Genomic DNA, 8,566 nt, shown 5'->3' with positions numbered 1-8,566 from the left:
CGCAAATGAGAGGAAGCTGGACCTGGAAGGGTGAGGCCATCTCACCTGGGGGGCAGGCCAGGCAGTCCGAGGCTGCTGAGTTCCCGCTTGTGTTGCTGTAGCTGCCGGGGGGGCAGGGCCGGGCCAAAGCAGAGCCCTCGGGACAGTAATGTCCGGGGGGGCACAGACCCTCAGGACTAGGAGCGGAACTCCCAGCCTGGCAGAAATATCCTGCAGCACACGGGCTAGAGGGTGCAGACAGCCCCGGAGAGCCGCAGAACAAACCTACGAGGAGCATGGCCAAGGTAGCTCTCATTTACACTCATTACAGAGCACTCACACTCAACCACACAGGAAAGGGATTCACATTAACTGCCAACAGCACCCTCTGGTGGCCAAACAGCTTCATTTCAAGCTGCTGCATTCAAACATGAACTGTTTAAAATAAGAACAAGCTGTCTGTCATTACCTGGTGTACAGACTAAGCAATCATGGAGGCCCCCTGCCCTCATATGAGGGTTAAACGTTCCAGCTGGACAGGGATACTGGTACTTGGAGCTGGTTCCTGTAGGACAGTAGTATCCAGCAGGGCATTCATGACTCTCGTAGGAAGAGCTGCTCCTGGGACAATAGAAACTGGGTGGATGGGGATGGTGAAAATATCAAAAGCTGATAAGAGCTGTATGTGTATGTGTGAATGCCCCGAGCCAGTGACGGGTTAAGGTACCCTTTAGTGCAGGGGCTGCAGTGGGCCTGGCCTTCCTCCGTGCTGATTGAGCCCTCAGGGCAGGGCTGTGGATATGCTGACCCCCGGGGGCAGAAGTGACCTGAGTGAAGTACACAGAGAATCATTCCATCTGAGGGTGTCCAGCTCAGTACCTGAAGGACCCTATTCACACAGCCTTTAATTTAAGCCATAGGTATATCTCAATATGCATACTTGAACATATTTGTGTTCTCGTGTACCCACTTTGCATCATCTTCCATTGCCGAAGACCAATTCCAATACAAGGACAGAAGTACAGGGGGCAGGAAAAATCCTGGGATGTCATTCTTGCCCCATGCCAAATATCAAGGATTGCATCCTCACTAAATGAGACCAGAGCATGTGAGTGGAGCGGAGAGGAGCGGAGCGTGAGCGCGGAGCAGTTTTTTAATTTTAAGGCTGGAGCGGTCACTCTGTCTCGCTCCAATTTCGCTCCGATACCACTCACACTACGATTCTGAGGCGTGCCCAAATCAATTCATCTGTACCATTATCAAGACTGTTACACAAATTGGCCGAGATGGAATTCGTAAAGTATTGCACAACGCTGAAATAACGCTGTCAGTGAAATTTTATTTTATAGAGAGACGCAGCAGCATCAACAGAAAAAAATTGAGGAATTTAAAACGTGGATATTCTGTATATTCTTTAGGCATATTCTTTAGGCTATTAAGGCTATTTTTGTGTGGAATGCCATTGCCAAACCTATCCATTGTTGCCTATATGTTGCTTAAAAATAAATATTTTCTGAGTGGCAATGTTGCCATTGCTCATATTTCTTTATGATGTAAGGCTTTGGTTTAAGGTGACATTTGTTAGGCATGCAGATTATTTGTCCCTCTTTTAAATTGGAGCGAGCGTGGAGCAATTTGGCTGGAGCGGGAGGAAATTTTGGTGGAACGAGGAGCGATGTTGAGCAGAGCGGCTTAGTGCGAATTAGAGCGGAGGAGCGGGCGGAGCCAACAGCCTCGTGAGCGAGGAGCGGAAATTCTCACCGCTCCACTCCGCTCACATGCTCTGAATGAGACCAATCCCATGATTCATTGTGCTTCAAGTTCATTCTTGGAAGGCAACTTAGCGAGACTAGTCTTGCCAAGACCACAAGTACGATTTTTTCATTCTTGGTATTGAGAAACACCCCATGTCTCATAACCGCAGTGTAATGATTAAATCATTTAATATTAATTAATTTAAGTATTAAATCTACTTCAGAATAAGAGGAATAAAAAGGTACCTGCAGGACAGGCCCCACCTCTGCTGTCTCTGATTGGGCTGTTAGGAAGCATCGCCCCCTGCTGGCAGTAAAAACCTTCCCAGCATTCCCCACTGGGCATGGTGAGCCCAACCGTGTGGCAGTAGTGGCCCAGAGGGCAGAACATGCAGTCCTCCTGTAGAAGAACAGGACAGGGTGAGAAAGCCGCTTCCTCTCAGGTTCTGTCATCCAGCATTACTGAACACGGCTAGATACTTGGTTCAGCACTACACTGAAGGACAAATGTGATTGGATTTTAATATGCAGTGGTCTGACCATAGCTCCTTAAGCACTACGCCACCTTGTTTCAGAGATGTTTCAAGTTCAGAAAAGACAAGTCCAGACCAAGATTTTGTTTCAACCAACCAGTTGAGCATAAACAGTCACATTCACAGAGCACTCACCTGTTGGTTGAAACAAAGCCTTGGTCTGGATTTGTACTTTCTGGGCCTGAACTTTCCATTTCTGCCCTGTTTTACTTCCTTGTGTTAGTAGAGGAGCCAGATGGGCTTTGACAGACTGTATTAATGTATCATCTATGTGGGCTCTGCCAAGCAGCATTAATGGATGAACTGCGGAGGTTCTGATAGATTATTAATGGAGTACCTGTGGAGGCTTTTGACAGACAGCAATAATGGATGACCTACTGGGGTTCTCACAGGCAGTGCTAATGGAGGGTCAATGGAGACTTTGAAAGACAGTGTTAATGGATTTCCTGTGGGGGTTCTGACAGACAGCATTAGTGGAATGCCTATGGAAGTGCCGAGAAACATTACAGATGTAGTAACTGTTATCTACCCGTGAGGTTCTCTTGGTCAGATTACTAAAGGTTCCTTCTGGACAGGGCACAGGGTCAGTGGTACCCTGATGGCAGTAGTACCCAGCTGGACATGGACCTCCCTCTCCTGCAGGTAAACACAATCCACAAAACATCCACACTGGGTGATGCATGATCTCTTACTGCATGGCCTGGATTTGATCTTCTCAGAAGGAACATGTTGCTTCCAACCAAGAATATAAAACTCACAGCATACTGATCACCGTTTGTGGCTCTTCAGGTGCATGTTTGTCTGTGTGGGTGGGTTACCTGGCCAGTGCGGGTGGGGCTGGGGAGAGGTGTTCCCTCTCACACAGAAATGCCCCGCACAGCACAACCCTGCAGGTGCAGTAGCATTCCTGTGGGGGCAGTAGTGACCTCCATCACACTGCCGGCACTGAGAGACTTCGATCAGGCCCTGGTCAGGGCTGTAGGTCCCCTCCGGGCACGCTTTCCAGTCATAACCCACAGCCTCGGGACAGTAGAATCCTTCAGGTGAAAGACACCATCAAGCAGAAGGATGTTTAGTGTCATATTCAAGGTGAGGAAGCTATCTATCTATCTATCTATCTATCTATCTATCTATCTATCTATCTGCCTGTCTGTCTGCCTGTCTGTCTGTCTGTCTATATCTATATATTTACATCTATATCTATATCTATCTTTCTAGAGTAAGCTACGCTGGGTAAAGCTTAAACGCTAAATGAGGCTAAATGAGGTGGTATGTTGTTATCCAGCCTTGCTTAAGGTAGACAGACAGACAGACAGACAGACAGATAGATAGATAGATAGATAGATAGATAGATAGATAGATAGATAGATAGATAGATAGAAAAAGGAACAAAGAATAGAAGGGCACTGTGATTATTTATGAGTCTAATTCTTTTTTTTTGTCCAGTAGATGGCACTGTAAACTCAGTTTCCAGTTATATCGTCACATGTTCTGAGGAATACAGTGCTATTCTTGTGGTCCAGCTGTAGGGGATACAGAGTGGTACAGGGGACAAGAGAAGGTGGAAAGAAACTGCAACTTCAGTTGTTAGCTTTATATGTAGTTGTTGTCCTTGTGAAGTTTCCTGCCACTGACCTGCTGGGCACAGAAGCACCGTCCCATTCAGACAATACATGCCAGGGGGACAAGGCCGGCACTGTGTGGCGTGTGTCGCCGCCATGAAGGTCCCCGGCTCACATGGCACAGGCAGAGAAGTTCCTGCAGGGCAGTAGTGTTCCCTTGGACAAGGTCCTCCGGTGGCGTCATCTGTTGGGTTTGGGGTTACAGCCCCCTCCAGGCAATAAAAACTGGTGAAGACAAGAACCACAATACAGCTGGTTAAGGGCTCCATATAAGGGTAATTCCCTACAATATAACCTTAAATCTTCTGGTCATGGCTCTACTATGCCCTCTACTGGCCTGTCGTGCATCCCACAGCTGTCCAGTGGCTTTTAAAAAACAAGCAGACAGCAGGAGCAGGTGGGTGAGCCCTGCTCTTCAGTTCTAGCAGCACTTAGCCCTCCGCTCAGACGCACCCTTCAGCGCAGGGTCCTGAAGGAGCGAGCAGCCCAGCAGAGCCGCAGTAGAAGCCCCCAGGGCAGGCCTGGCACTCGGCCTGGCTTTTGTGCCCGGTGCTGTTTGACCAGGAGCCGACGGGGCAGGGCCGGGGGGATGCGGTGCCTGGCAAACGGAAGACGGCGGCTCAGTAAAACTCAAAAAGGCTGCCGCCTGCTGTATTGTGCATATTAATACTGACATTAATCTTTGTACTGAAAGTGTAATAAGAACCAGCAGGAATTCTGTGTTCTCACACAAATAGAAACATTATGAGGCTTCCCTCCCACTAGGGGGCACTAGGAGACACAATCAGTTTCTCATCCAGACCACAAGCATCTGACTGGTGATGTTTGTGTTTTGTAAAAAATAATTTGCAGCTGGCAAGTCACATGGAGTGAGTTACCTACCCCGGGGGCAGTAGTGTGCCACAGGGCAGGGTTCTCCTGCCTCTCCACCCATGGGAGTTGGGGTGATAGATGCCTTCTGGCACCAGAATCCAGCGTGGCAGTCTCCTAGCAACAACACGACACCGTGGGGACCTTCCACCTTTAATAATCCATTATGGCTGATTCACACTTGAAGTGCACTTAATGATAGATATGTGCCAACTGCTGTCAAATGTGCATGAACATACACAGGAAAAGCATCAGTATGATGTAAGACACTATCATGGTGGCTGGACGCTCCCCGGTTTACCTGCAGGCTCAGCAAGGCCTTTGCCAGGGCAGAACTTTCCTGCAGGACATAAAAGGCAGCTGGAAATGCCGTCTGCGCCCTCCCTGGGGTTGAAGGTGCCTGGGGGGCACTTATACTGCTGCGGCAAGCCAGTCCCCAGGGGGCAGTAGTGTCCCCTTGGACAGGGCCGGAGGCTGGACGTGTTGGCTGGGCCGAGTCCAGTGTCACAGTAGTATCCTGGGGGGGGGGGGGGGTACAAAGGTCATCATTCATGTGTCACAGTAACATTAAAAAATGTTAAAATGTTTCTCCCTCAGAAGCTGCTAGTTCAGGAGACGCAGAAATAGAAAAATACCAGCAAAACATGACTGGGTGATACTGTTCGTAGTGGAACACAAGTTAATAGTTAAACTGGCTAACATATTAACTAAGTATGTTACGTAGTTGTGTTGCTAACTAGGCATGTTGTCCCACCTGGTTCACAGGGCTTGCAGGTGGCCTGCTTCTCCCTGTCCTGGTACGAGCTCACAGGGCAGGGCACGGGGGCGGGGCTACCTGGAGGACAGTGGTGTCCCATTGGACACGCCACTGCCATCCCACTGGTCTGACCGGGTGGACACCAGTAGCCTAGTCAACAGACAATGTGAGTGTCGTTACTCTGTAATGTGCTGATGACTCATGTGCGATCCCATCATCATCATCATCATCATCATCATCCCTACATTAATGGCAGGAACTGCTACTGGCGCTAATGCTAAAGTTAACCGCAGCATGCACTCAACTGTATAGCAGGCTGCTTTGGGTGCCAGCAGGCCCATGGTCCCACAGTAAAACCCTGATGTTAACCACAGCCACTCACCTGGATAGCAGGCTGCTGTTGGAGCCAGGAGGCCTGCAGTCCCACAATATAACCCTAATGTTAACCACAGCCACTCACCTGGATAGCAGGCTGCTGTGGGAGCCAGGAGGCCTGCAGTCCCACAGTAAAACCCTAATGTTAACCGCAGCATGCACTCAACTGTATAGCAGGCTGCTTTGGGTGCCAGCAGGCCCATGGTCCCACAGTAAAACCCTGATGTTAACCACAGCCACTCACCTGGATAGCAGGCTGCTGTTGGAGCCAGGAGGCCTGCAGTCCCACAATATAACCCTAATGTTAACCACAGCCACTCACCTGGATAGCAGGCTGCTGTGGGAGCCAGGAGGCCTGCAGTCCCACAGTAAAACCCTAATGTTAACCACAGCCACTCACCTGGATAGCAGGCTGCTGTGGGAGCCAGGAGGCCTGCAGTCCCACAGTATAACCCTAATGTTAACCACAGCCACTCACCTGGATAGCAGGCTGCTGTGGGAGTCAGGAGGCCTGCAGTCCCACAGTAGAACCCAGGTGTGCAGGGCCAGCAGTGGGTTTTGCTGGGAAGGCCCACCATTGGGGAAAACGTCCCAGCTGGACATAGTTTGGGTTCTGTAGAACCTTCACCTGATACACAGAGACAGAACACATACCCCATGTGACATTCACGTTTACAGGTATCTGCGACATTTATCCAAAGTGACTTACAATAAAGGGAAGGTTTACAGTTTATGTGTATATCTGGGCTCCAAACCCACAACTTTTGCATTGTGAGCACAATGCCATACTTTTCGAGCTAAGACAAGTTGTTCTGGGTTATAATATTCTACCACCAAATTAGCAAGGTTAACATAACCCAGATAGCACCATGTTATTGTTTCAATGTTAAATTATAGTTAAATGTGTTGAATTATGGTCAGTGTTAAATTGTCAACATTGAAACTTATTTTGGTCAGATTTTCAATATTGAAAAATTGATGGTGGCAAAACCTTGATTCAATGTTGATATAAAGTGAAACACTGAGGATCAACGTTGTTTCAACCTTTTTCTGATATGGAATCAATGCCATTTCAACATATGTGTGTTTTCTGGGATATAACCTATAGTATCCTATACCATACTGTAAGTCAGCCATGCATGCAGTTACCACAGTATGCCCCTGGGGGGCAGATATCTCCAGTGATCCTATCTGTGGGTTTTGGATGAGTAGCACTTCCGGTGCAGTAATACCCTGGGGAGCATGGCCCAGCAGGTTGAGCCAAGCCTGTAAGAACAACTTCTGTCACTGAGCAAGTACTGTACTTGAACACCTGAGTATGTGCAAACACAATCTGTTACAGTCCTAATAAATTTACACTTGAATGTGTGTGAACTCAATCTGTCACTATACAAACGCCTGCACACCTGAGCCTGTGTAAACACTACAACCTGTCACTTTTCAGATACCTGCACACCAGTCTGTGTAAACACAATCTGTAAGGGTTCTAATACCTTCACACCTGAGCCTGTGTAAACACACTCTGTTACTGTCCAAATACTTGCTCACCTGAGTCAGTTTAAAACCACCCTGTCCAAATACCTGCATCCCAGTTTATGTGTGAACACAATCTGTCACTGTTCAAAAATCTACACACCTGAGTCTGTGTAAACACACCCTATCACTATTCAAATATATGCACCCCTGAGTCTGTGTGAACACAATCTGTCAGAGTTAAGTTACCTGCACACTTGAGTCTCTGTAAACATACCTCATCATTATTCAAATACCTGCACCCCTAAGTGTCTGTGAGTCAGCAAGTGCAAAATACCTGATGAATTGCAGAAGGCCCCAGGAAGGCAGGGCTGGGGTTCAGAGCTGCCTTTAGGGCAAAAATACCCTTCCTGACATTTGCCCCCAGTGGAGGTAGCTGGGCACAAACAGTTGGCGTTAGTGTAGTTGTCCAGATCAAAGGGTTGGGAGCTCCAGGCCGCAGATACACAGAACCAGCCTGTGTAGGGGGGAACCTCCATCAGCATGCATCACAACTCTCTCCCAACAGTGCAAAGCACATCATCAACCCCCGGTATTCCCACTGACCTGCCTTGCATTTCCCCGACACAGACGTGAGCCTCTCCTTCTCACAGTAGTGCCCTGGGGGGCAGGGCAGGCAGCTGTCCAAACTCTGGGTCATGGGCTCGGGGTTGTAGTAACCACGGGGGCAGGGGTACTGCGTGGAGTGCTTGGTGCCTGGAGACACAGCCCAGCACCACAGGTTTCACAATGGGCCAGCACAGACCTGAGGCACACCAGTACTGCCCAGATCCGTTTGGGGGCAGTAACTAGGGTTAAGTTAATCAGGGTTGTAAATGTCAGTACTTCTGAAGCATTTTGACCTAGAGATGTTAAGACCATGAAGATGTATTTTAAGATTGACATGACAAACAGGGGTGGTGGCCATTCCGCACCGTCGGGGCAGTAAAATCCAGGCAGGCAGGGGAACCGGGAGTAGTTGCTGGTTTTCTCGGGGCAGTAGTAGCCGGCGGGGCAGCGGAAGCACTCAGCCTGACCGCTGAGGTTGGTGTAGGTCCCGGCAGGGCATGGTGTGGGTATGGCACTCCCCACTGGGCAGTAGTGGGCCACAGGACAGAGCCCCGCCTCTTCTGCGGATCCCACCCTCAGCAAAAGTCCCAGCTG

This window comes from Paramormyrops kingsleyae, chromosome 17, assembly GCF_048594095.1.
Source record: "Paramormyrops kingsleyae isolate MSU_618 chromosome 17, PKINGS_0.4, whole genome shotgun sequence".
NCBI classification, from domain to species: Eukaryota; Metazoa; Chordata; class Actinopteri; order Osteoglossiformes; family Mormyridae; genus Paramormyrops; species Paramormyrops kingsleyae.
This window is presented reverse-complemented; position numbering follows the sequence as displayed.